Genomic DNA, 26,087 nt, shown 5'->3' with positions numbered 1-26,087 from the left:
TTAATAAGTCCATTGTTTGAATGTTCCAAATTACAATCCATAAAGTACATCGAATGGAATTTTTTCAATGAATTATATTTTTATTTCAATTGATATGTGAACGAATAATCGAAAAACACATAGGATTTTTCTAATAATCATATTTTTCTCTAAAAATTTTAATTGTAGTGAGAATTTTTTTCCAGAAAGATTCTTCCTCCTCCAAAAAAGGATTGAAAATTATAATATAAATGAATAAAATATAAATAATAAATTTATTTATCATTTTTTTCATTTAATTAATTATATATATACGGATTATACATTATTATAATTGAATATAAATGGAGGCAAGTAAATTAAATAATTTGATGATATAAAAAATAATCGATTTGAATCAATTATTTTCCTTGAATTGAAGAATAAGTAATTTTCGAAAATTAAAAATATAAAATTAAATAACTAATCTTGTATCTATCTGTATGTTTTCTTCAAACTTTTCAATAAGTTACAACCCATTGTATAAATGTTCCAAATTATAATCCATAAAGTACATTAAATGGCATTTTTTGATTGAACGATATTATTATTATAATTAATGTGTGAGCGAATAATGAAAAAATGTGACGGAATTTCTTAACAATTATAGTCATTTGTGAGAAATTTAATTACTGTGAAAATTTTGTTTTCAACATTTTCATTTTTTTGGAGGTAAATTCAAATATATCATATATATGAATGTAATATGAATGATAAATTGATTTGTCATTTTTTTATTGAATTAATTATATATTCATACGTATGATACATTAATATAATTGAATATGAATGGAGGAAACTGAATTAAATAATTTAATGATATGAAAAATAATTTACTTCAATAATTAATTCTCCCGAAATTGAAGAATAATTAGCTTTGAAAAATGAAAAATATGAAATTAAATATTCAATTACATATCCATCACTGAGTTTTCTTTGAACATTTCAATCGGTTCTAATCCATTGCATAATTGTTCCAAATTACAATCTATATGCGACATTGGATGGCATTTTTTTAATGAATGTTACTTTTATTTTGCTTAATATGTGGAGGAAACAATTGAAAAATATATAGAATTTTCTTAACAATGATATTTGTATTTGAAAATTTGATTAATGCTCAATGTTTTTTTTCCAAAATTTATTTTTCGAAAGAAAATTAAAAATTATAATATACATAAATGAAATATACATAATAAATTTATTTATCATTTTTTTTTGTTCCAATTAATTATACATATATATATACAAATTATACATTGTTGTAATTGAATATAAATGAAGGCAATTGAATTGAATAATGTGATGGTATATAAAATAATTAATCTGGATTAATCATTTTTCTTGTATTCATGAATAATTAATTCTCAAAAATTAAAAATCCGAAATCAGATAACTAATCATATATCTATCTGTGTGTTCTCTTTGAACTTTTTAATCAGTTGTGATTCATTGTATGAATGTTTCAAAGTACAATCCATGAATTACATCAAATAGCATTTTTTTCCAGAATTATATTTTCATTTCAATTAATATGTAACAAATAATCAATAAATATATAGGATTCTTTTCATGATTATATTTTTCTCTAAAAAATTCAACTATTGTAAAGATATATTTCGATTAAAATTCTTCTTTTTTTAGAAGTAAATTGAAAATTATAATATATTCAAATAAAATAGATATAATAAATTTATTCATCATTTTTTCCATTTAATTAATAATATATATTTACAAATTATACATTATCATAATTGAATATGAATAGGGGCAATTGAATTGAATAATTTGATGATAATGAAAATGATTAATCCGAAATGATCTTTTTTCTGGAATTGAAGAATAATTCATTTTCAACAATTAAAAATATGAAATTGAATAACTAATCATTCATCTATCCGTATGTTTTCATCAAACTTTTCAATAAGTTGTAATCCAATGTGGAAATGTTCGAAATCACAATCCATAAACTACATTAAATGGCATTTTTCGATTGGATACTATCTTTATTATAATTAATATGTGAGCGAAAAATTGAAAAATATACAGAATTTTTCTAGTGATTATATTCATTTTCAAAAAATTTCATTAATGTGATAATTTTTTTTTCAATTCTTTTTTTTCTAAAAGTTAATTGAAAATTATAATATATACAAATATAGTATAAATGATAAATTTATACATCATTTCATTCACTCAATCAATCATATATATTCACAAATTATACATGAATATAATTGATTATGAATGTATGCGGATGAATTTAATAATTCAATGATACAAAATAAAATAATCCAAATGAATCATATTTCTTAAATCAAAAAATAATAGGTTTTCGAAATTTAAAAATATGAAATTGAATAACTAATCATTTATCTGTCTGTATGTTTTCTTCACACTTTTCAACAAGTTCTAATCCATTGTATGAATGTTCCAAATTGCAATCCATAAAGGACATTAAATGGCATTTTTTTAATGGATAACATTTCTATTTCAATTAAAATGTGAGCGAGTAATCAACAAATATATAGAAATTTTCCAATAATCATATTTATTTCTAATTAATTTGATTAGTGTAAGAAATTTTTTTTTTTTTTAAATTCTTTTTTTTTCAAAAGTGAATTAAAAATTATAATATATATAGATAAAATATAAATGATAAATTAATTTTCTCATTTTTTTTATTCAACAATTTTGTATATATATAAATTACCCACTGATATAATTAAATATAAATGGGGGCAATTAAATCAAATAATTCAACAATATTAAAAATAATTCATTTCAATAGATCATTTTTCTTGAGTTCAAGAATAATTAATTTTAAAAATTGAAAATTTAAAATTAAAAAACTAATCACATATCTATCCGCAAGTTTTCTTCAGACTTTTCAATAAGTTCTAATCCATTGTACTAATGTTCCAAATTACAACCCATAAGGGGCATTGAATAGCATTTTTTCAATTAATACTATTTTTATTCGAATTCATATGCGAGCGAATAATTGAAAAATACAAAGAATTCTTCTAATTATTATATTCAATTTCCCTCCTTTTACAAGTGAATTGAAAATCATAATATATATAAATAAAATGTGAATAATGAATTTATTTATCATTCAATTCACTTAATCAATTATGTATATACAAATTATACAATAATATTATCGATTAGAAATGTAGGCAAACAAATTGAATGATTTAATAATATAAAAAGGAATAATTAAAATAAATCATATTTCCTGAATTAAAAAATAATCAGATTTTGAAAATTCAAAATATCGGATAGAATAACTGATTATTCATCTGTCTGTGTATTTTCTTTAGACGTTTCAATGAGTTCTGATCCATTGTATAAATGTTCCGAATTGCAATCCATAAAGGACATTGTATGGAATTTTTTTAATGAATAATATTTTTATCTTAATCAATACGTAAGCGAGTAATCGAAAAATATGTAGGATTTTATTCATATATGTATTTATTTTCAAAAAATTTGATTAATTCGAGAATTTTTTTATTCTATGAAATTTTCCTTTCTTTGAAATTGAATTGAAAATTATAATACATATAGATAAAATATAAATAATAAATTTATTCATCATTTTCTATTATTTAATCAATTATGTGTATATACAAATTTTACATTAAGATAATTCATTATGAATGGTGGCAATTGAATTGAATACTTTGATGATATAAAAAATGATGAATTTTTGATAAATCATATTTCTCAAATTAACAAATAATTTGTTTTTTAAAGATAAGAATGTGAACAAGAATAACTGATTATTCATCTGTCTGTATGTTTTCTTGAGACGTTTCAATAAGTTCTGATCCATTGTGTGAATGTTGTAAATTACAATTCATATAGGACATTGGATAGCATTTTTTCAATGAATAATATTTTTATTTTAAATAATATGTAAGCAAATTGTTACGGGGTAGATTGCGTAGGCTCCGATGAGCGGTAATCGGAGCTAACTCCACGCCCAGCCAAGGTGTTATTTGGCCATTGTAGGGTCCGTTCACGTCGACTATGCACTCGCGTGCTACTACTCCGAATGCAGGAAGTGAATGGAATAGAAAGGGATCGGTATTAAGGGAAGGTGAACGATTCAAAGTATATGGTTGTTTATTATTGGTCAATGCAACGGAGTCGGTCAAGGGAAAAAAGGTTTGGTCTTGGTTTAGAGGGATAGGTGTCTTGCTTGAGCACTAGGATGGATCTGCCTGGTTTTGCCGGATGTAGCAGGCAAGCTAGCCGCGAGTTACAGGAGAACCTGCTGACTCGCGAACGATAAGGGTAGACTACAGAGCGTAAAGTAACTAAGAGCGTGGGAAGGGAATATGAAGTCTGGAGGACGTAACACGCCCCCCCTTGGGGAAGAACATTCGGTGAGAGTACGAAATAGGATGTTCGGAAGAAAGCGGAATGCCATGAAACGTAGTGACTCACTTACAGAATATTACAAAGAAAGGTCTTAAAATCTAGCGCCTAGATGTTAGTGCGCGTTTAAGTGGGTTAGTGTACATTTGAAAAAAAAAAAAAATTTTCTAAATAACATCTTATCGTACTGAATCACTTACAGAATATTACAAAGAGGGGGCTTAAAATATAGCGCGTAGATGTTAGTGCGCGTTTAAGTGGGTTAGTATACATTTGAATAAAAAAATAATAATTTATAAATGACATCTTATCGTATTGAATCACTTACAGAATATTACAAAGAAGAGTCTTAAAATATAGCGCCTAGATGTTAGTGCACGTTTAAGTGGGTTAGTTTACATTTGAATGAAAAAAATTTCTAAATGACATCTTATAAATGTGGTGGTATATATGATAGATATTGTGTATGTTATAAACGAAACTTATGCAACGTGCTGATGATTCGGATGCATGGGAATTTGGTGGAACCCGGAAGCAAGGTCGAATGTGGAAGAGTATTCAGCTGAGCCAAGCTGGTCAAGGATTTCCGTGATATCGTGTATGGGGTAGGCGTCGCCGGCTGTTTTTTCGTTAAGTTTTCTGTAGTCGATTACCATACGCCATCGTTTATTGCCGTCACTATCCGGTTTTTTTGGAACGATCCACACCGGGGAATTATACGGAGATGAGGAATGTTTAATAAGATTTTGTTTGAGTAGCTTATCAACTTGGGATTCAATTTCGTCTTTGTGAATTTTGGGAAAACGGTATTGTTTGGTATGAATAGGCGTATTGTCCGTCGTGGGGATAGTGTGATGAGATAAATTGGTGGGGCCTAACTTATCACCTGGGAGATAAAACAGATGGTTAAATTCTGTTACGAGGTTAAATATAGATCGTTTTTCGGTCTCATTCAAATGATCAAGATGTACGCTGCTCTTTAGGACGTCCAATCTTTCTGACCTACTGTCAGTCAAGAGCACTGTTGCGGCACCGGGACAGGGTGTACTGTCGTCAGGGATAGGAGGATCGGATTGCAGTTGCGCGAGGTCAGTGGACTGGATGGGGCAAGAGGGGGGATTATTAGTCGGTCGCGATGTACGCTTGGCGGCAGAAAGAATTAATGAGTTGCTGAGGAGAGGGCCTGGGTGCGAAACGAGGGTTTTGGCGCGGGCATCGCTGTGGTGGTTACTCGATGCAGTATGCGTAGCGTTGGGCATGACTGTACTCAGTGGCTCGTCGAACTCGTCTAGGGTTACTGTTGGGGGTCTTATCTCTACGGCAGATTCGTTACAATTGAACGCGTACGAGTAAGCGATGCCGTTCTGGTTTTCAACTAACGCTTCACCACATAGAACATTGTTGCCTAAATCGATGCGTTTAAGGTAACCTACTTTAGTGTCTGGGTTCGCAACTATTAGTGGGATGGCTTTCACGGTACGGGCCTGTATTGTAATTACGCGCGTTTTTTCGGGCGCGGACGAGGGTTCATCGAATTTATCAAAGTGGATTGGCAATGAGGATCCAAGCATCACCGAGTTCGAGTTGAAAGAAATAGTTGTTTTCTCTTTCGTAAGAAGGGCTGGCCTGAGATGCCGTCATGCGGAATCGGAAACGAGTCAGGGACCAAGTGAAAGGTATGGGATTTATTATTAAAACGTATTTCCGTTTTTGCGATAGTTTGCGTCTTTTTGTCCGTTATACCAGTCAGCGTCAAACGTTTGTCGGTTGTTCGTCGTACGAGGGGCCTAACGGAACTTTCTTTGACCAAGTTGACGTCTGCACCGGTGTCAATAATAAATGTAGATATTTTTATTAGCTCGGGGGTGTCGATCGAAATTAGTGGAGGGTCAGCTGAAGCTGTTATAAGCGCTTGGGCGTAGGTTCCGGGTTCGGTACGAGGCGCTGGTTGATAAACGTAACCACGTGTGGGCAATGACATCAGGGGGGGGGGGGGGGGATAGAGGAGGCCACGGTGGGCACCTGAGACGGAGGAGCACTATGGGGGGGTAACGGCAGACACATGGGTGTAGAGGGGGTAAAATAATGTGCAGAGAATTATATCTGACGGTTAATTAGCTCGGCTTCTTCACCTTCGGCGATGCTGACGGCAGTTTCGAAGGTTGGTAATGGTCTGATAGTAGCGATTCTCCACTCCAATTCTGGCCGAAGCCCTCTAATAAACGATCTAGAGGTATCCTTCTTTAAATCGTTCAGTCGAAGCGTTGCTAAGTCTGGTGGGTGTTTGGCTATGATCGCTGTGCTTATTTCTTTTGATATTGCTCTTATTCTGCACGAGTAATCTATAATGCGCTCATATGGTTGTTGTGTAATTCTATCTAATTAAGCAGATAGCTGGCGTATGGGGATATCCGGGCGGTATGCTCGGCTAAGGGCAGTCATTAGGTCCTCGACGTCATTACAGTTAATGCCTATTGAATATTGGGAAGCGGGGCCTGTAACCTTTGATTGCGCAAATTTGGCGAAGGTCATTTTATCCGAAGCTTTTATAAGAGTCTCTACGTGACGTAATTGTTCTACAAATGAGTCAAAGGGCATGTTGTGGCCGTCAAAAGGGGGGATTGTCGGCAAGACATCTTTTACTGACCAAAAGTTTGAACCGGTTTCGTTAATTGGTGCCACGTCAATTTAAGCAGGGTATTGCAAGTATAGGAATAAAAATATCAACTTAGCACTAAGACTTAGAATAGACATACAGGGCGAAGGAGAACGCAAAAACAGAGAACAGCATGGTTGTAGGCAGCTGGACGCAGGTGAAACTTGAAGAGGCGATACACGTCATGCGTCGGCACGAGGAGGGTATAGATGAGGTACTCCGTGGCGTGTTGATAAATAAGTGTGGTAATCCAGGTCTTAGGGCGATGCCACTTTCGGGTCCAGATTCTCTTCTTAACAGGGTTGCAGGAGTCCGAATGAGCGGGAAGGGTCCATTCGATATTTGTCGGTTCGAAAAGTGATGTGTTCAGATGCGGTGTGCGGCTTAACTTGGCTATCGCACTAAATTTTCACCCGCTACACAGTTATTCGATGTCGTATCAATCGATGAATTTCAATAGTACCAAGATGTGACGGAGTTATTGAAATTAGGGACTCTTTGCAGAGCCTGTGTCCGTGGCGAGTTGAATAGGTTCTGTGTGCCTGTCACAGTACTTTGTGGCCCGGAGTTCGTTCGTAACACGGCTATCACTGATTGGTACGGCGTTAGAAATTTTGAGCACTCAACACTTTCGTAGAAAACATGCAGCACTGCACTGACGAGTAGGTCGACGGGCAAAACCACTGCCACCAAAATGTTACGGGGTAGATTGCGTACGCTCCGATGAGCGGTAATCGGAGCATACTCCACGCCCAGCCAAGGTGTTATTTGGCTATTGTAGGGTCCGTTCACGTCGACTATGCACTCGCGTGCTACTACTCCCGATGCAGGAAGGGAACGGAATAGAAAGGGATCGATATTAAGGGAAGGTAAACGATTTGAAGTATATGATTGTTTATTAGTGGTCAATGCAACGGAGTCGGTCAAGGGAAAAGGGTATGGTCTTGGTTTAGAGGATAGGTGTCTTGCTTGAGTGCTGGGATGGATCTGCCTGGTTTCGCCGGATGTAGCAGGCAAGCTAGCCGCGAGTTACAGGACAACCTGCTGACAAGCGAACGATGAGGGTAGACTTCAGAGCGTAAGGTAACTAAGAGCGTGGGAAAGGAATAGGAAGTCTGGAGGACGTAACATTCACATCAATTGAATTCATTAAAAATAAATATAATTATTCAAAAAACCCTATATATTTTTTAATTACTTGCCCACATATTATTGGAATGAAAATGTTATTCATTAAGAGAAAGCCGTTTGATTTACTTTATGAAATGTAATTTGGAACATTCATACAATGGATTAGAAGTTATTATAAGGTTTAAGGGAGCTTTCCAGTGTGACAGCCCGAAAAATCGCTGTTTTTCGCGATTTTTTTTTTCAAGAAAAAATAATCTAATCGGTCTGGTTTTTTTTTGTATATTAATTGGGTATTGAAAAATACAAAACAATTTTTAAAGATCGATTCATTCATTAATTAATATATATAAAAATGATGAAACAATTGTTGCAGAAAATGCACTTGGATGTGGTGTCCACGTTGGGGGTCACAATTTTGATCTGAAACAAAAAACACAAAAAGATTATTGATCGGTATATAATTGGCTTTCGTGCTATGGAGGCTTTTCTCTTCATTTTTTTTTTTTTTGCAAAAATGACGCTGGTTTGAACAAAAAGTATCGATTTAAGCATTTTTCTTGGCAGTTTTTTTTACAAAAAAATAGGAAGATGTCGAAAAAAAAAAGCTTCCATAGCACGATAAACAATGACGTTAAGAATATTGTGTAAAAAATTCAACTCGATAGCTTTAAAACTCTGCCCTCCAAGTTGGACACCGTTTTGAAAAATGCTGTTTCGAGAAAAACGCGTTCAAAGTTTCAAGTGAGGGAATTATAAGTAAATCGTTTACTTACGGTCAATCAGCGATGCCAGGTCCATACAATATCCCTTATGCTTCTTCGAAAAGATCGTGCTCAATGGATTGTTCAGTCTGACGAGCTGTCCTCGCCTCTTTGCTATCCAGGGACGCCCGGCGGTTTGCTTGGGTGATGCGCGCATTCTTGTACGTAGCGGCGAAATCTGCGGCGCTCGGCCCTATCGTGCATCCCATCGTCTCCAAAATTTTCAAAATTGGGTCGTAACCTTCATTGAAGGTGCACACAGCACACTGCGTAGCGATTTCTACTATCTGCTTGCCGCAGAATACGTGCTTTGGGGCTAGTTGCCACACACAGTGATTGATTGATTTTCAAGAATTTAGCACGCCATCCGCTTTTTTTTTGAAAATTGAGTGCGACAAAGAAATAAGTCGAGCGACTAATTTACGGCTAATTAACGGCAAATTATGCAATAGTCCGAATTCACATTTTCGACAATTGGCGAGCCAAGTTCATGTACGTGCAGGTAGGAACGAGACAATAGAAATAACGGTCGCACAGGCAGACGGCCGACGCAGCAGCTGTAGCGCTCCGTTGCCTTCTTCCAAGAAATGCTGTACAGTAACTGAAATAATCTGAATTTCGGCATGAAAATTCCAGGGAATATTCGGAAGAGTGTATACTAATCGATGAAGCAAAAAAAAAAAAATCGATTTTCTGAAAATTCCACACTGGAAAGCTCCCTTAAAGAAGACATACAGATAGATAAATGATTATTTATTCAATTTCATGTTTTTAATTTTTAAAAATTAATTATTCTTCAATTGAGGAAAAATAATTCATTTAAATTAATTATTTTCTTATTTTATTAAATTATTTAACTCAATTACCTAGATTTATATTTAATTATATTAATGTATAATATATATACATATATATATATATTATAATTTTCAATTTACTTTTGAAAAAAGAGAAATTTTGAAAAAAAAATTTTTTTCACATTGATTAAATTCATTAAAAATGAATATAATTATTAAAAAAATCCTATGTATCTTTTAATTATTTGCTCACACATTAATTAAAATAAAAATATTATTCATTAAGAAAATGCCATTTAATTTACTTTATGAATTGTAATTTGGAACATTTACACAATGGATTAGAACTTATTATGAAGTTTAAAGAAAACATACAGATAGATCAATGATTATTTATTTAATTTCATATTTTGAATTTTTGAAAATTGATTATTCTTCTATTGAGGAAAAATAATTTATTTAAATTAATTATTTTGTTATTTCATTAAATTATTTAACCTAATTACCTCCATTTATATTCAATTATTATAATGTATAATATATATAAATAAATTTATTTATATTTAATTATATTGATGTATAACATATATATATATATATATATATATATATATATATATATATATATATATATTATTATATATATTATATGAATAAAAATATCATTCATTAAGAAAATGCAATTCAATTTACTGAATGAATTGTAATTTGGAACAATAATACAATGGATTAGAACTTATTATGAGGTTTAAAGAAAACATACAGATGGATAAATGATTATTTATTTAATTACATATTTTTAATTTTCAAAAATGATTATTCCTCAATTCAAGAAGAATAATTCATTCAAATTAATTATTTTCTCATTTTATTAAATTTTATAACTTAATTACCTCCATTCATATTCAATTATATTTATGTAAAATATATATATATATATATATATATATATATATATACAGGGTGTCCCTAAATTGCCTCCCACGGACTAGCCAGCATAATACCTCGTTAAAATCCAACCGAGAATTTCTTTTCCGGAAGCTCGTCCGACGCATAGTTTTTGAATTATAGGCGATGGCGCTAGGCCAATCAGAGTGCACCATTTCATCTAGATTTGCCGCCACGGAAATTGCTGTTTTGTTCGTCTGGGTGAATTATTATTATTCGTTTACGAATTGAATATCGGCACCTCCCCTCTCTCGCTGCTGTATCCCTTATTCTTGAGGATGCGCTTTTGTTTACACACACAAGTGTGCGCCCATGGATGTGCGGCCGGCAGCGTGTGCCGCGGCAACAATACCGAGGTCAGCGCTCGAGAAGGGGTACAACAGCGAGTGAGGGGAGGTGCCGATATTTACTTTGTAACCGAATAATAATAATTCACCCAGACGAACAAAACAGCAATTTCCGTGGCGGCAAATCTAGATGAAATGGTGCACTCTGATTGGCCTAGCGCTATCGCTTATAATTCAAAAACTATGCGTCGGACGAGCTTCCGGAAAAGAAATTCTCGGTTGGATTTTAACAGGGTATCATGCTGGCTAGTCCGTGGGAGGCAATTTAGGGACACCCTGTATATATATATATATATAAATGAATGTATTTTTATTCAATTATATTAATCTATAATATATTAATGTATAATTTAATAATTTATATTATATAAAAAGATAAGCTAATGAAGCTAATGTGTTCATATCTCATAGATAAAGATTTTAATTTTTTTCTTTTTATATAAAATGCCTGAAAAAAGGGTTATTCTGATAGAATGAATAATGTAATATGATAATTACTTTTATAGTTGATATAAATCATTATAATTTTTAATGATAAATTCAATTTTTTTTTCAAAATTCATGCAATTGGTTAGTTTGAATTAATATTTTTATTTAATATTAATTTTCGGTATTTAAATTACTATCAATTCTTCATTATGAATTGATGCTTGAATAGGAATGGAAGTGAATTTATTGTCATTCATTTGTTTATTAATAAATAGTAGTAATAAATTATCCAAATTTTTCAATTCTTTAATGTTATATTATATTATTTAAGTTGGGGCTTCTTCTCTTTTATTTATAAGAATTTTAATAATGAAAATAAATTTAATTTTCATGAATATGAATTTTTTTATGATTTTATTACAAATTAAATTGATTTTAAAGTTAGGGGCTAGTCCATATCATTGTTGATTGGTAAAGATTATTAATAATATTAGATAAGTCAATTTTTTTTTTATTTCAACTATTCAAAAAATTGCTCCGTTATTCATTTTAATTAATATTAATAATACATCAATTATTTGTATATCAATAATTTTATCTGGATTTATAGGTTCATTGTTAGGATTAAATCAAACATCATTACAATTGATTACAATTTACTTTCCTATTAATCATATATCTTGGATGTTTATGTCAATATTAATTGATTTTTATATTTTAGTAATTTGTTTAATAATTTATTCTTTAAATAATTTAATAATTTGTATTTTTTTTATTTGTTTTATTATAAATTATTTGAATCAAGTTTATAAGTTTAATAATATAAGGTATTTTACATGGTTTTTAGTTATAATAATATTTATATCAATAGCTGGTATTCCACCTATATTTGGGTTTATCCCAAAGTTTTTTGTTTTCATTTCAATAGTGAATGATAAATTTTTTATTGAATGTTTGATATTTATTATTTTTACATCAATTGTTTCATTTTATTATATACTTCTCGCAAAAATTAAGGGAACAACAAAATTTTCGCAATTTTTTGGTGATTTTCAACAGGCTGTATTTCAGTGAAAAATGGTCGTGCAAGAAATAAAAAAACAAAGCTTTCGAAACTTGAAGACTCTAGTTTTTGAATTTTCTGGTTAAAAATTTTTCGAAGCACTATCAGCCATGCAATCCTTGGATAAAGCACGAAGAACAAATTTTCAAAATTTTTACATTTTTTTTTCGCTCTACGAGCATGGAAAAATTTTTCCAAGCTAAACCAATGAATAGGTCGCATAGCCTGTTTATTCAGCCTCAAGATGCTTTTTTTCAAACCTTGATACGACCATTTGTCTTCGAGATATCGAATTTTGAATGCCAAAGGATTCTTTTTCACTCAACTGCCGATATCTCTAGAACTACTGGTCGCCTAGCGAGCCGAAGGGCAGTTTCTTTTTCTGCAGAAAATTTCCTACAAAAATCTGTCATGGTTGATGTCAAAAAAATTTTTTCTTCCACCTGTAGCGTTAACGTGAAAAAAGAGCAAAAAAATGCCATTTTGCCTTTTTTTGGATAATCGACTGTATCTTCGTCAATATTGGGGGAAGAGCTTAGGTTAGAAGAAAATTTTACAGCCTAATGTACCCCAAAGGTCTCCCTGAATCGGTAGATCGATCGGTTTAGCGGTTTTCCTGGACCGATTGATTGAAATTTTGAAAAAATTAAGGGAACAAGGTTTTTGTTTCTTAAGAAATTTTTGGATAATCGACTGTATCTTCGTCAATATTGGGGGGGAAAGCTTAGGTTAGAAGAAAATTTTACAGCCTAATGTACCCCAAAGGTCCCCCTAAATCGGTAGATCGATCGGTTCAGCGGTTTTCCTGGACCGATTGACTGAAATTTTGAAAAAATCAAGGGAACAAGGTTTTTGTTCCTCAAGGAACCTTGTTCTCTTAATTTTGTCAAAATTTCAATCAATCGGTCCAGGAAAACCGCTAAACCGATCGATCTACCGATTTAGGGGGACATTTGGGGTACATTAGGCTGTAAAATTTTCTTCTAACCTAAGCTCTTCCCCCAATATTGACGAAGATACAGTCGATTATCCAAAAAAAGGCAAAATGGCATTTTTTTGCTCTTTTTTCACGTTAACAGTACAGGTGGAAAAAAATTTTCTGCAGAAAAAGAAACTGCCCTTCGGCTCGCTGTGCGACCAGTAGTTCCAGAGATATCGGCAGTTGAGTGAAAAAGGATCCTTTGGCATTCAAAATTCGATATCTCGAAGACAAATGGTCGTATCGAGGTTTAAAAAAAAGCATCTTAAAGCTGAATAAACAGGCTATGCGACCTATTCATTGGTTCAGCTCGGAAAAATTTTTCCATGCCCGTAGAGCGAAAAAAAAAATGTAAAAAATTTTGAAAATTTTTTCTTCGTGGTTTATCCAAGGATTGCATGGCTAATAGTGCTTCGAAAAATTTTTAACCAAAAAATTCAAAGACTAGAGTCTTCAAACTTCAAAAGCTTTGTTTTTTTATTTCTTGCATGACCATTTTTCACTGAAATACAGCCTGTTGAAAATCACCAAAAAATTGCGAAAATTTTGTTGTTCCCTTAATTTTTGCGAGAAGTGTATAAATTTAATTTTACCTACTATATTATATTTAAAATTGATATTTCAATTGAATTTTAGTAATTTCATATTTAATTTTCATTTTTTTATGATTATTTTATTCAATGTTTTTATTATATTAATAATTTATTTTATTTCATTATATTTTAATAATTATTTTGCAATAATTTTAATAATTTTTATAATTTCAAATTTGCCATTTAATGTTACATATATTTCACTATGAAATCAAAAATTTAAGTTAATTGAACCAATAACCTTCAAAGTTTCAAATAAAAATTTGTTTTTAAATCTCATTTTATTAACAATAGAATTAAACTATTTCTAAAGATTTCGAAAATCTTTGTGCTTATGACACTAAATAATATGTATATGTCGGAGAAGAATAAAGAGGATGCATTATCAAGTGAATTGGAAACTTGAACTTTGAATGAGTCCGCCGTATCAAGCGTCAAGCGTTATTCAACATGCTTTGAATATAGAACAAACAAATGAATTGTTAATAACAACGCTTGGATGAAATCGACAGTCACGGAAAAGCAAGCGAATTGACCGGACGTGTTGAGATCATCGCGCTTTCTATAATGAACAATCCACAAATTGGAAATCCTACATCCTCTCCGCCTTTCCGAGGCTTCACCCCGACATCAGAAGTGGGATCAGAATCTGCTTCTCACCGACCAGAATCTGCTTCTTGCCGATCAGAATCTGCTTCTCACCGAGAAGAGAGACGTGACGACGCAAAATGGCAAATGCTTTTGCAACAGCAGCAAAATAATTTCATGCAGATTATTGAGGCAATGAAGAAACCTTCTCAGACGAAAATCGAGGAAGGCCAAAGGAAGGAGAATGTATCGCCGCTTATTCAGCCACTGTGATAACCTCGTTGATGAACCGATGGAAGAATCTCTCTATGGAACAGATTGCTGTGTCCTTCGTCCTCAGTCACATTTCTCAATTTGAACCACGACTTCAACGCCTTGCTTTCACGGAAGAAATTGAGACACGGAATAAATTACAATAAAGAATTGAAGGCGGTATATTACTTAAAGAGGAAAAACTCGGAACTTCACACTGAACAACGTCACAGCGAAGCAAAAAGATTTAAAGAAAAATCGTCTACCAGCCTTCTGAAATGTTTCACCTGTGGAAAGATCGGGCATAAATCGTCTGTGTGCTATCAAAGAAAAGAGAAAAATGCAGCATCAAATGTGTGGCAGAGAGATGCATCTACAAGCAGTGACACGAGGAAGCCTATAACCTGTTTCAAGTGCAAGGAACCTGGGCATTATTCTTCGCAATGTCCTGGAATGAATAAGAAGCCATCGTCAGGACGCTTCAACGGATCCAATATCGAACGACGAGTGGATATTTGTGAAGTGAATTCGCCTTCTGGCATTTTGAGGCATGCAGGTGAGCAGTTTTCATTTAATTTTGATTCTGGAGCCGAATGTTCTTTAATAAAAGAATCAGTGTCGTCAAGGTTCTCTGGGAAAAGACTTGATAATATCGTCACTATGACTGGAATTGGACAAACAAGTGTCCATAGTACTTTGCAAATTCTTACCAAAGTAAACATTGACGACATTGCCCTAGAAATTCTTTTTCATGTTCTGCCAAGTCATTATTTGAGGAGTGATATTTCGATTGGTCGTGAAATTTTGAGTCAGGGTTCGACTGTGCTTGTATCTTCTAACGAATTGAAATTAATGCGTGAAATCCGTGTCGATGCTTGCAAAATTGGAGAATCAATCGAAGTAAATTTTGACAAAATTGAGACTGACATTTCTTTTGAGTCAAAAGAACGGTTGCTCTCAATTTTACAAGAATTTAGAGAGCATTTTATAACCGGTACACCAAAGCAACCTGCTAAAACGGTCCCAATGCAAATTCGCCTGAAAGATCCAAATAAGACGGTATATAGACGTCCATATAGATTGAGCCACGATGAACAAAAAATAGTTCAAAATAAAATCAAAGAGTTACTTGCTGCAAACGTAATTCGCCCAAGCTCATCTCCATTCGCTAGCCCTATCCTTCTCGTGAAGAAAAAGGACGGGTCAGACAGAATGTGTGTAGATTATCGAGAACTAAACGATAATACTGTACCTGACAGATTCCCATTGCCACTAATTTCTGACCAAGTAAATAGGTTACATGGGGCGAAATACTTTTCTAGCTTAGATATGGCATCTGGATTCCATCAGATCCCTATCCATGAAAATTCAATCGAATATACAGCTTTCATTACTCACAATGGACAGTATGAATATCTGTCCATGCCATTCGGGCTTCGAAATGCACCATCTGTTTTCCAGAGGGCCGTTTACAAGGCTTTGGAAGAATTGGCGAATAGTTTTGTCATTATTTACATGGATGATATTCTTATTGTTGCATCCAATGAGGACGAAGCCCTGGAGAGGTTGAAGCTTGTATTAAAAGTTTTGATAGATATCGGTTTTACTTTCAACATCAAAAAATGCTCTTTCTTAAAACAAAAAGTAGAGTATCTCGGTTATGAAGTTTGCAACGGAGAAATTCGACCAAATAAGAAGAAAATTTTAGCTTTAATATCTTTACCCTCTCCTAAACGGTAACACAATTACGGCAATTCATTGGTTTGGCATCTTACTTCCGTCAATTCATTCCAAGGTTCTCTCAAATTGCGGCTCCTTTATACGCGCTAACTTTCGCAACAAAAGGAAACATTGAATGGAAAGAATTACATGAGAATATTAGAACACAAATAATTTCAGTACTTACCAATGAGCCAGTACTGACAATATTTGACCCGAATTGTCTTACTGAATTACATACTGATGCACGTTCGATGGGCTATGAGGCAATTCTAATGCAAAAAAAAGAAAATATATTGCGCGTGATTGCTTATTTTAGTAAACGTACTTCACCAGCTGAATCGAAATATCATTCGTACGAGTTGGAAACACTTGCTGTTGTTAACGCGGTTAAACATTTTCGACACTTTTTATACGGACGCAAATTTCTTGTCGTCACAGATTGCAACTCTCTGCAATCTTCGAGAAAAAAAAAAGATCTTACTCCGAGAGTGCATAGATGGTGGGCTTTTCTTCAAGCTTTCGATTTCGATATAGTATACCGAAATGGAAAGAAAATGAGTCATGCGGACTTCTTTTCGAGAAATCCGTTACCAGATTCAATAAAAGAAAATTATAATAAACCTGAGCACAAAGAGGTCAATTTAACTAATCTCTCAAATACATGGCTTTTTGCTGAACAGCAACGTGATGAAGAAATTTCAAAATTAATAAAAAATTTAACTGAAGAAAAGTTGAATGACGAATTAGCAAAAACTTACGAATTACGCTCTGGAATTCTTTTTCGTAAAATACAAAGACACGGAAAAACGCGATCTCTACCTATTTTGCCACGAGCGTACAGATGGTCAGTTATTAACGCTACCCATGAAGCATTGGTACATTTAGGATGGGAAAAGACCCGTGAGAAAATTTATGATTCATTCTGGTTTGACGGAATGTCAAGATATGTTCGAAAATTCGTTGAAAATTGTTTGACATGTAAAATTTCCAAAACAAATTCGGGAAAAATTCAGGCTGAATTGCATCCCATTCCTAAAGTCGCAATTCCTTGGAATACCATTCACATCGACGCTACTGGCAAATTAAGTGGTAAAAATGATAAGAAAGAGTACGTTTTCGTTTTAATTGATTCTTTCACCAAATTTGTTCTTCTTCGTCATACATTGCATATTGATACTAGCAATAGCATTAAAGCATTGAAATCTGGTATTTCTCTATTTGGCTCTCCCACTCGCGTAATTGCGGACCAGGGTCGTTGTTTCGCGAATAGTGATTTTCGAGAATTTTGTTTGGCTCACAATATTAAGTTGCACTTGATTGCAACTGGAAGCTCGCGCGCAAATGGTCAGGTGGAGCGAGTAATGAGCACTCTGAAGAACATGCTAACTACCGTAGAAATAACCGGCGACCGGTCTTGGCAGGATGCATTGCCTGATGTACAATTAGCACTAAATTGCACGATCAACCGAGTCACAAAATCTAGTCCTCTCGAATTAATGATAGGAAAAGTCGCCAGACCTCTTGAGCTCATGTTTGTTTCTGAGGAGGAGTATGTGGAGGACTTATCTGAAATTAGAACACTTGCAATCGAGAATATTAACAAAAATGCAGAATATGAGAAGGAAAGGTTTGACCGAATAAAGGCAAAAGTAATCAAATTTTCTTTAAACGAATTTGTTCTTTTAAAGAATGAAGAGAGAAATCAAACAAAATTAGATGCAAAATACAAAGGCCCGTATAAAATTATTGAAGTGTTAGAGGGCAACAGATATCTTTTGAAAGCTTTGAATTCCAATCGTACATTTAAATACGCACATGACCGGATGCGAAAAATGCCAGAGGGTAACATTCCGGAAGAATTGGAAATGAGTAAAGAAAATTTTGAATAATGAAATATTTAAGTGTGTAAATATTTGAAGTGTAAACTAAATACATGATTACTTTTGAAAAAAAATTGTTTACATGAAAGTTTGTAGCCGTAGCTCGGTCGAAATCGGAATTTCTTCAATGAAACCGTGAGTGTGCGGTGGGCAGCTTCATGTAACAGTTGTGTCAGAAAAATCACTCAAGGGAAGTGATTAGACATTGACCACTCAAGGGAAGTGGTCAAGAACATTTGTCACTCAAGGGAAGTGATAGAAATGTTGGTCACTCAAGAGAAGTGAACGAAATGTAAAAAAATGTATTTAGTCTTTAAAATTATCCATATGTATCGAAATTAATTGCTTTGTCAATAAATGTGGGATTGGAACTGAAATTTAAGTTTTCTGTTCAATATAAATGATTAAAGTAAGATTGAATTCATTTAAAACGAACTTTTACTGCTGGAGAATTGAATTTCTTGCAGATCACTTCACATGGGGACATGTGATTTGTCAGAATGGCCGTGTCGGAGAAGAATAAAGAGGATGCATCATCAAGTGAATTGGAAACTTGAACTTTGAATGAGTCCGCCGTATCAAGCGTCAAGCGTTATTCAACATGCTTTGAATATAGAACAAACAAATGAATTTTTTATAACAACGCTTGGATGAAATCGACAGTCACGGAAAAGCAAGCGAATTGACCGGACGTGTTGAGATCATCCCGCTTTCTATAATGAACAATCCACAAATTGGAAATCCTACATCCTCTCCGCCTTTCCGAGGCTTCACCCCGACATATATATATATTATAATTTTTATTTATTTTTTATTGAAGTTTGATTTTGGTTTTTATATAAGTTTTATTATTTTTTTTTGCATGAATTTTTTTAATTAATTGAAAATATTTTTTTGCAGCATTTAATTTTAATAATCGAAGAAATTTAGAATTAAGAATAATATAAATAGTTTAGACACAAAAATTGTGCTAGCAGTAGCGGTTAAACGTTTTATACAAATTAATATTTTTAATTGATAAATTGTATTATCTATTTATATTTAATTGAAAACAATTTTATGGTGAAATAAAATTTCTTGATTATACATATAATAATTAAATATTAATATAATAATTAAATTATATATAATAATTAAACATAATAATTAAATATATATATATATTATTTCATGAAATCTAAAATTTGAACTAGGATTAGATACCCTATTATTTTAGATGTTAATATTATATTTCGGAAAGAAGTTCGTTACCAGGAGGTAGATTAAAGATGAAGGTTTGTCGAAATTCCGGTCAGGAAGAAGAAGGTTTAATACTTTGAAAGACGTGAATATAAAAATCGACGTTTCGGCCGGGCCCTGCCGACCATCCTCAGGAATAAATTCTATAATAATTAACAAAAACAGGATGCTTCAACACAACAATTCTGAATTGAGAGCATGGAAATATGTTCAAAACAATATTTGTTGTTGTACAAATTAGGTGAAAAATTAAACAGTTGCAAGAAACTGTCAGAGTGACAGTTTTAGGTGAAGTGTCAAATTTTAAAGAGAGGTTAATCAGAGGAAAAATTGGTTGATGAGAAATGAAATATGTCAGAAAAATGCTTAATAATAATTTGGGAATTGGAATTGGGAAAAGATCAGTTAAATTTGAAAAGATTACTCACAAAAAATGACGACCAGTACATGCTTAGGTAAGTAGTACAGCATTTCGGACGGAAGTGAAGGTTAGCGGGAATCGATCCGTAAATCTATGTTGATCACGTGTGATCTTGATCTATGTTCGAAAGTCATGGAATTCAAAGGCAGTGACCAATCGGAGTAAGGGGCGCCAACGATTTGAAAACACGATTATGTAAACTAGAGAATGTTGGAGTATAAGTGGCTAAGATGTTCAATATCTGTACGTTTGTTAACAGAGTTCCTTTTGTTCTTGAAGATATGAATCATTTCTTTGATGATACGTTTATACCAGTTCGGTTCTGTAGCTAGGGTTATAGAGTTGTTGAAATCGAAATTGTGACCCAGGGTCAAAGAGTGATCTGCTAAAGCGCATCTGTCAGTGACATGGCATTTGATATTAGAACGATGGCCAGAAATTCTATTTTTTAGGTGTTGTGACGTTTGTCCAATATAACTCATGCTACAGTCTCGACATGGTATTTTATATACACAGTTAATTTTCTCTAAATTAGGAGTAACAGATTTAAGATGAGGAAACAGAGACAGTTTGGTAGTATTAGATATTTTAAAAGTAATTTCAATTCCCTCGTCATTCAGAATTTTTTTGATTTGGCTAGATAGATTTTCAATATACGGTATAGAGATAGAGTTTTTAAATTTATCCTTAACATCAGTTGGATTGTTGGAGTCTAAATTCCAATCAATCGAGTTGTACATTTTTTTTTCTACTCTATACTTTTTGATATCATTAATGAATTTTATAGGGTAGCCATCGGAAATAAGAGTTGTTTCTACAAGTTTTGAATTCTTTTTAAGGAATTGAGGGTTTGAGATTCTAAGGCAGCGATCGAATAAGGATATGGCGACAGATTTTTTATGTTTGATGGGATGATGTGAGTTAAAATGAATGTATCTCCCAGACCAGGTTGGTTTATGGTGCCAATCTAAAATTATGGTGTCATAGTGGTTAATCACAATAGTGTCTAGAAAACTGATTTTACCATCTTTTTCCAACTCGAAGGTGAATTGAATACGTGGGTGAAAGTTGTTAAACTTATTAAGAAGGAGTTGTAGGTTTTCGTTCTTGACACACGTTATAATATCGTCGACGTACCGATAGTAAAAAGGTAGGCTGAAGGGAAGATTTGAAATGATTTTTTTTTCAAAATGTTCGAGTACCAGATTCGCTACTACTGGGCTAAATGGTGAGCCCATTGCTACGCCAAAAATTTGTTGGTAGAATTTGTCTTTGTAGGCGAAATAGCATGAATCTAAACAAAGTTTGGTGGCGGCTAGGAATTCTTTTTTATTAATGTTGGTGTGAGATTTCAAATTGGGCCAGTTTTTACTGATGATCGATATTGCTAGATTGGTTGGAATGTTGGTAAACAGTGATTTGACATCTAGGGATACTAACAGGAGATCAGGAGGGATTGTTTTTCCCCTGATTTTGTTTACAAAAGACCAAGTGTCCTTGATGTGATAGTCTGATGTACCTGTTATGTTTGATAAGACACAAGAACAAAATCTCGAAATTTTGTAGGTGGGAGAATTGATGTTAGAAACAATAGGTCTGAGAGGAACATTTTCTATATGAATTTTAGGTAGAAAATATATTTTGGGAGGAAGAGAGTTGTAAGTTTTGAGGTGTTTAGCAGAGTTGGAATCTATAAATTTTTTTTGTTGCCATAGACTTATCATATCGTTGACTTGTTTTTGTACTTTTAAGGTGGGATCACGAGAGATAAGATTATAGGTAGTCGAGTCATTAAGGATATCTTGGCATTTTTGTTCAAACTCCATCTTTTCCATGACGACTGTCTTACTGTCTCACAGTCTTACAGTCGTCATGGAAAAGATGGAGTTTGAACAAAAATGCCAAGATATCCTTAATGACTCGACTACCTATAATCTTATCTCTCGTGATCCCACCTTAAAAGTACAAAAACAAGTCAACGATATGATAAGTCTATGGCAACAAAAAAAATTTATAGATTCCAACTCTGCTAAACACCTCAAAACTTACAACTCTCTTCCTCCCAAAATATATTTTCTACCTAAAATTCATATAGAAAATGTTCCTCTCAGACCTATTGTTTCTAACATCAATTCTCCCACCTACAAAATTTCGAGATTTTGTTCTTGTGTCTTATCAAACATAACAGGTACATCAGACTATCACATCAAGGACACTTGGTCTTTTGTAAACAAAATCAGGGGAAAAACAATCCCTCCTGATCTCCTGTTAGTATCCCTAGATGTCAAATCACTGTTTACCAACATTCCAACCAATCTAGCAATATCGATCATCAGTAAAAACTGGCCCAATTTGAAATCTCACACCAACATTAATAAAAAAGAATTCCTAGCCGCCACCAAACTTTGTTTAGATTCATGCTATTTCGCCTACAAAGACAAATTCTACCAACAAATTTTTGGCGTAGCAATGGGCTCACCATTTAGCCCAGTAGTAGCGAATCTGGTACTCGAACATTTTGAAAAAAAAATCATTTCAAATCTTCCCTTCAGCCTACCTTTTTACTATCGGTACGTCGACGATATTATAACGTGTGTCAAGAACGAAAACCTACAACTCCTTCTTAATAAGTTTAACAACTTTCACCCACGTATTCAATTCACCTTCGAGTTGGAAAAAGATGGTAAAATCAGTTTTCTAGACACTATTGTGATTAACCACTATGACACCATAATTTTAGATTGGCACCATAAACCAACCTGGTCTGGGAGATACATTCATTTTAACTCACATCATCCCATCAAACATAAAAAATCTGTCGCCATATCCTTATTCGATCGCTGCCTTAGAATCTCAAACCCTCAATTCCTTAAAAAGAATTCAAAACTTGTAGAAACAACTCTTATTTCCGATGGCTACCCTATAAAATTCATTAATGATATCAAAAAGTATAGAGTAGAAAAAAAAATGTACAACTCGATTGATTGGAATTTAGACTCCAACAATCCAACTGATGTTAAGGATAAATTTAAAAACTCTATCTCTATACCGTATATTGAAAATCTATCTAGCCAAATCAAAAAAATTCTGAATGACGAGGGAATTGAAATTACTTTTAAAATATCTAATACTACCAAACTGTCTCGGTTTCCTCATCTTAAATCTGTTACTCCTAATTTAGAGAAAATTAACTGTGTATATAAAATACCATGTCGAGACTGTAGCATGAGTTATATTGGACAAACGTCACAACACCTAAAAAATAGAATTTCTGGCCATCGTTCTAATATCAAATGCCATGTCACTGACAGATGCGCTTTAGCAGATCACTCCTTGACCCTGGGTCACAATTTCGATTTCAACAACTCTATAACCCTAGCTACAGAACCGAACTGGTATAAACGTATCATCAAAGAAATGATTCATATCTTCAAGAACAAAAGGAACTCTGTTAACAAACGTACAGATATTGAACATCTTAGCCACTTATACTCCAACATTCTCTAGTTTACATAATCGTGTTTTCAAATCGTTGGCGCCCCTCACTCCGATTGGTCACTGCCTTTGAATTCCATGACTTTCGAACATAGATCAAGATCACACGTGATCAACATAGATTTACGGATCGATTCCCGCTAACCTTCACTTCCGTCCGAAATGCTGTACTACCTACCTAAGCATGTACTGGTCGTCATTTTTTGTGAGTAATCTTTTCAAATTTAACTGATCTTTTCCCAATTCCAATTCCCAAATTATTATTAAGCATTTTTCTGACATATTTCATTTCTCATCAACCAATTTTTCCTCTGATTAACCTCTCTTTAAAATTTGACACTTCACCTAAAACTGTCACTCTGACAGTTTCTTGCAACTGTTTAATTTTTCACCTAATTTGTACAACAACAAATATTGTTTTGAACATATTTCCATGCTCTCAATTCAGAATTGTTGTGTTGAAGCATCCTGTTTTTGTTAATTATTATAGAATTTATTCCTGAGGATGGTCGGCAGGGCCCGGCCGAAACGTCGATTTTTATATTCACGTCTTTCAAAGTATTAAACCTTCTTCTTCCTGACCGGAATTTCGACAAACCTTCATCTTCAATATCATATTTCAATAATTAATAGTTATGTTCTTTAAAATCAAAAAAATTGACTGTATTTAAAACTAATTAGGGGAATTTGTTTATTAAATGATAATCCGCGATAAATCTTACTTTAATTAATTGAGTTTATTTATTTTCGTTTACAGAATATTTTTGAAAATTATTAATTTTCATTAAATTTTATAGAAATTTTATTTCAGATCAAGATGTAGCTTATATTAAAGTTTAAAAGAATCACAATGTAAATTTTATTTTTGGATATTAAATTGAAATATTTATTTAAAATTGGACTTCATAGTCAAATTTAAAATTGTATTTATTTGAATTAAGAATTGAATATGTACAAATCGCCCGTCACTCTCATTATAAAATGGGATAGGTCGTAACAAAGTAAATATACTGGAAAGTGTATTTAGAATTCAAATCATTTGGAAGGATTTTTTTATTCACAATAAATTAAATAGTTGTTCAATTCAACTTAATTTGGAATTAATAAATTATATTTTTTACATTTCAAATTTTTTTAGTAACAAAAATATTTTTATTAAATTTATAATTTTAGTATTGTTAAAAGAAAAAATAATTTAAATCACAGTTCAATTGTATATTGATAGAAATTTGAAATGTTTTGAAAAATAAAATATTTAAAAAAGTATATTTTATTTATTGTACCTTGTGTATCAGGGTTAATTGAAAAAATAATATAAATTAATATTTTTCTCGAATTGAAAAGATCTATTTGATTTTGAATTATTTTGAAGTTTAATAATTATTTTGATATAAAAGTTTTAAGTGATTTGCTTTAATTCTAAATTTCATAATTGATTTTAAATTATATAATTATATTTTAGGCTTAGAATTAGTTTTAATTTGAAAATTGTAATAATTTTATAAAATTATATATATGTATATATATATATATATATATACATATTATTTATGAATTTTAGTTTTAATTTAATTTTTTCTATCAAAATAATTCAATTAATAATTATTTAATTTAAATAATGATTAAATTAGTAAATATTATATGATTTATAAATATAAATTTATATGAGAGTTAATCATAAGGAATTCGGCAAAAATTTAATTCGCCTGTTTAAGAACAACATGTCTTTTTGATAAAATATAAAAGGTCTAATTTGCTCAGTGAAAATTTTAAATAGCCGCAGTATTCTAACTGTGCAAAGGTAGCTTAATAATTTGTTCTTTAACTTAGGACTGGAATGAATGATTTTACGAGATTAAGGCTGTCTTATAATTATTAGTTATTGAATTTAATTTTTGAGTTAAAAAGCTTAAATTTTATTGGAGGACGAGAAGACCCTATAGAGTTTTATAATTATATTTATTGTATTAATTAATTTATTTTCATGAAATAAATATAATTATTTTGTTGGGGTGATAATTAAATTTAATAAACTTTTTATTTTGTGTTACATTAATTAATGAATTTTTGATACTATATTTCAGATTATTAGATTAAATTACCTTAGGGATAACAGCGTTACTTTTTTTAAAGTTCTTATTGACATAAAAAATTGCGACCTCGATGTTGGATTAAAATTTATTTTGGGTGTAGAAGCTTAAAAATTTAGGTCTGTTTGACCTTTAAAATTTTACATGATCTGAGTTCAAACCGGTTTAAACCAGGTTGGTTTCTATCCTTGATTTTATTAAAAATTTTTAGTACGAGAGGACCATAATTTTAAATTATTATAATTTTATTTAAAATGAATTTTATTAAATTTGTTAACTATTTTGGCAG

The 26,087-nt window shown here is 32.2% G+C and overlaps 1 pseudogene; it reads left to right on the top strand.

Annotated features, from left to right (window-relative positions):
* Positions 1-14,678: 14,678 nt before the first annotated feature.
* LOC124187804 lies at positions 14,679-25,844 on the top strand (annotated as a pseudogene).
* The last annotated feature ends 243 nt before the right edge of the window (positions 25,845-26,087 follow it).

The sequence above is a fragment of the Neodiprion fabricii genome, chromosome 1, assembly GCF_021155785.1.
Source record: "Neodiprion fabricii isolate iyNeoFabr1 chromosome 1, iyNeoFabr1.1, whole genome shotgun sequence".
Lineage (NCBI taxonomy): Eukaryota > Metazoa > Arthropoda > Insecta > Hymenoptera > Diprionidae > Neodiprion > Neodiprion fabricii.
This window is presented reverse-complemented; position numbering and strand designations above follow the sequence as displayed.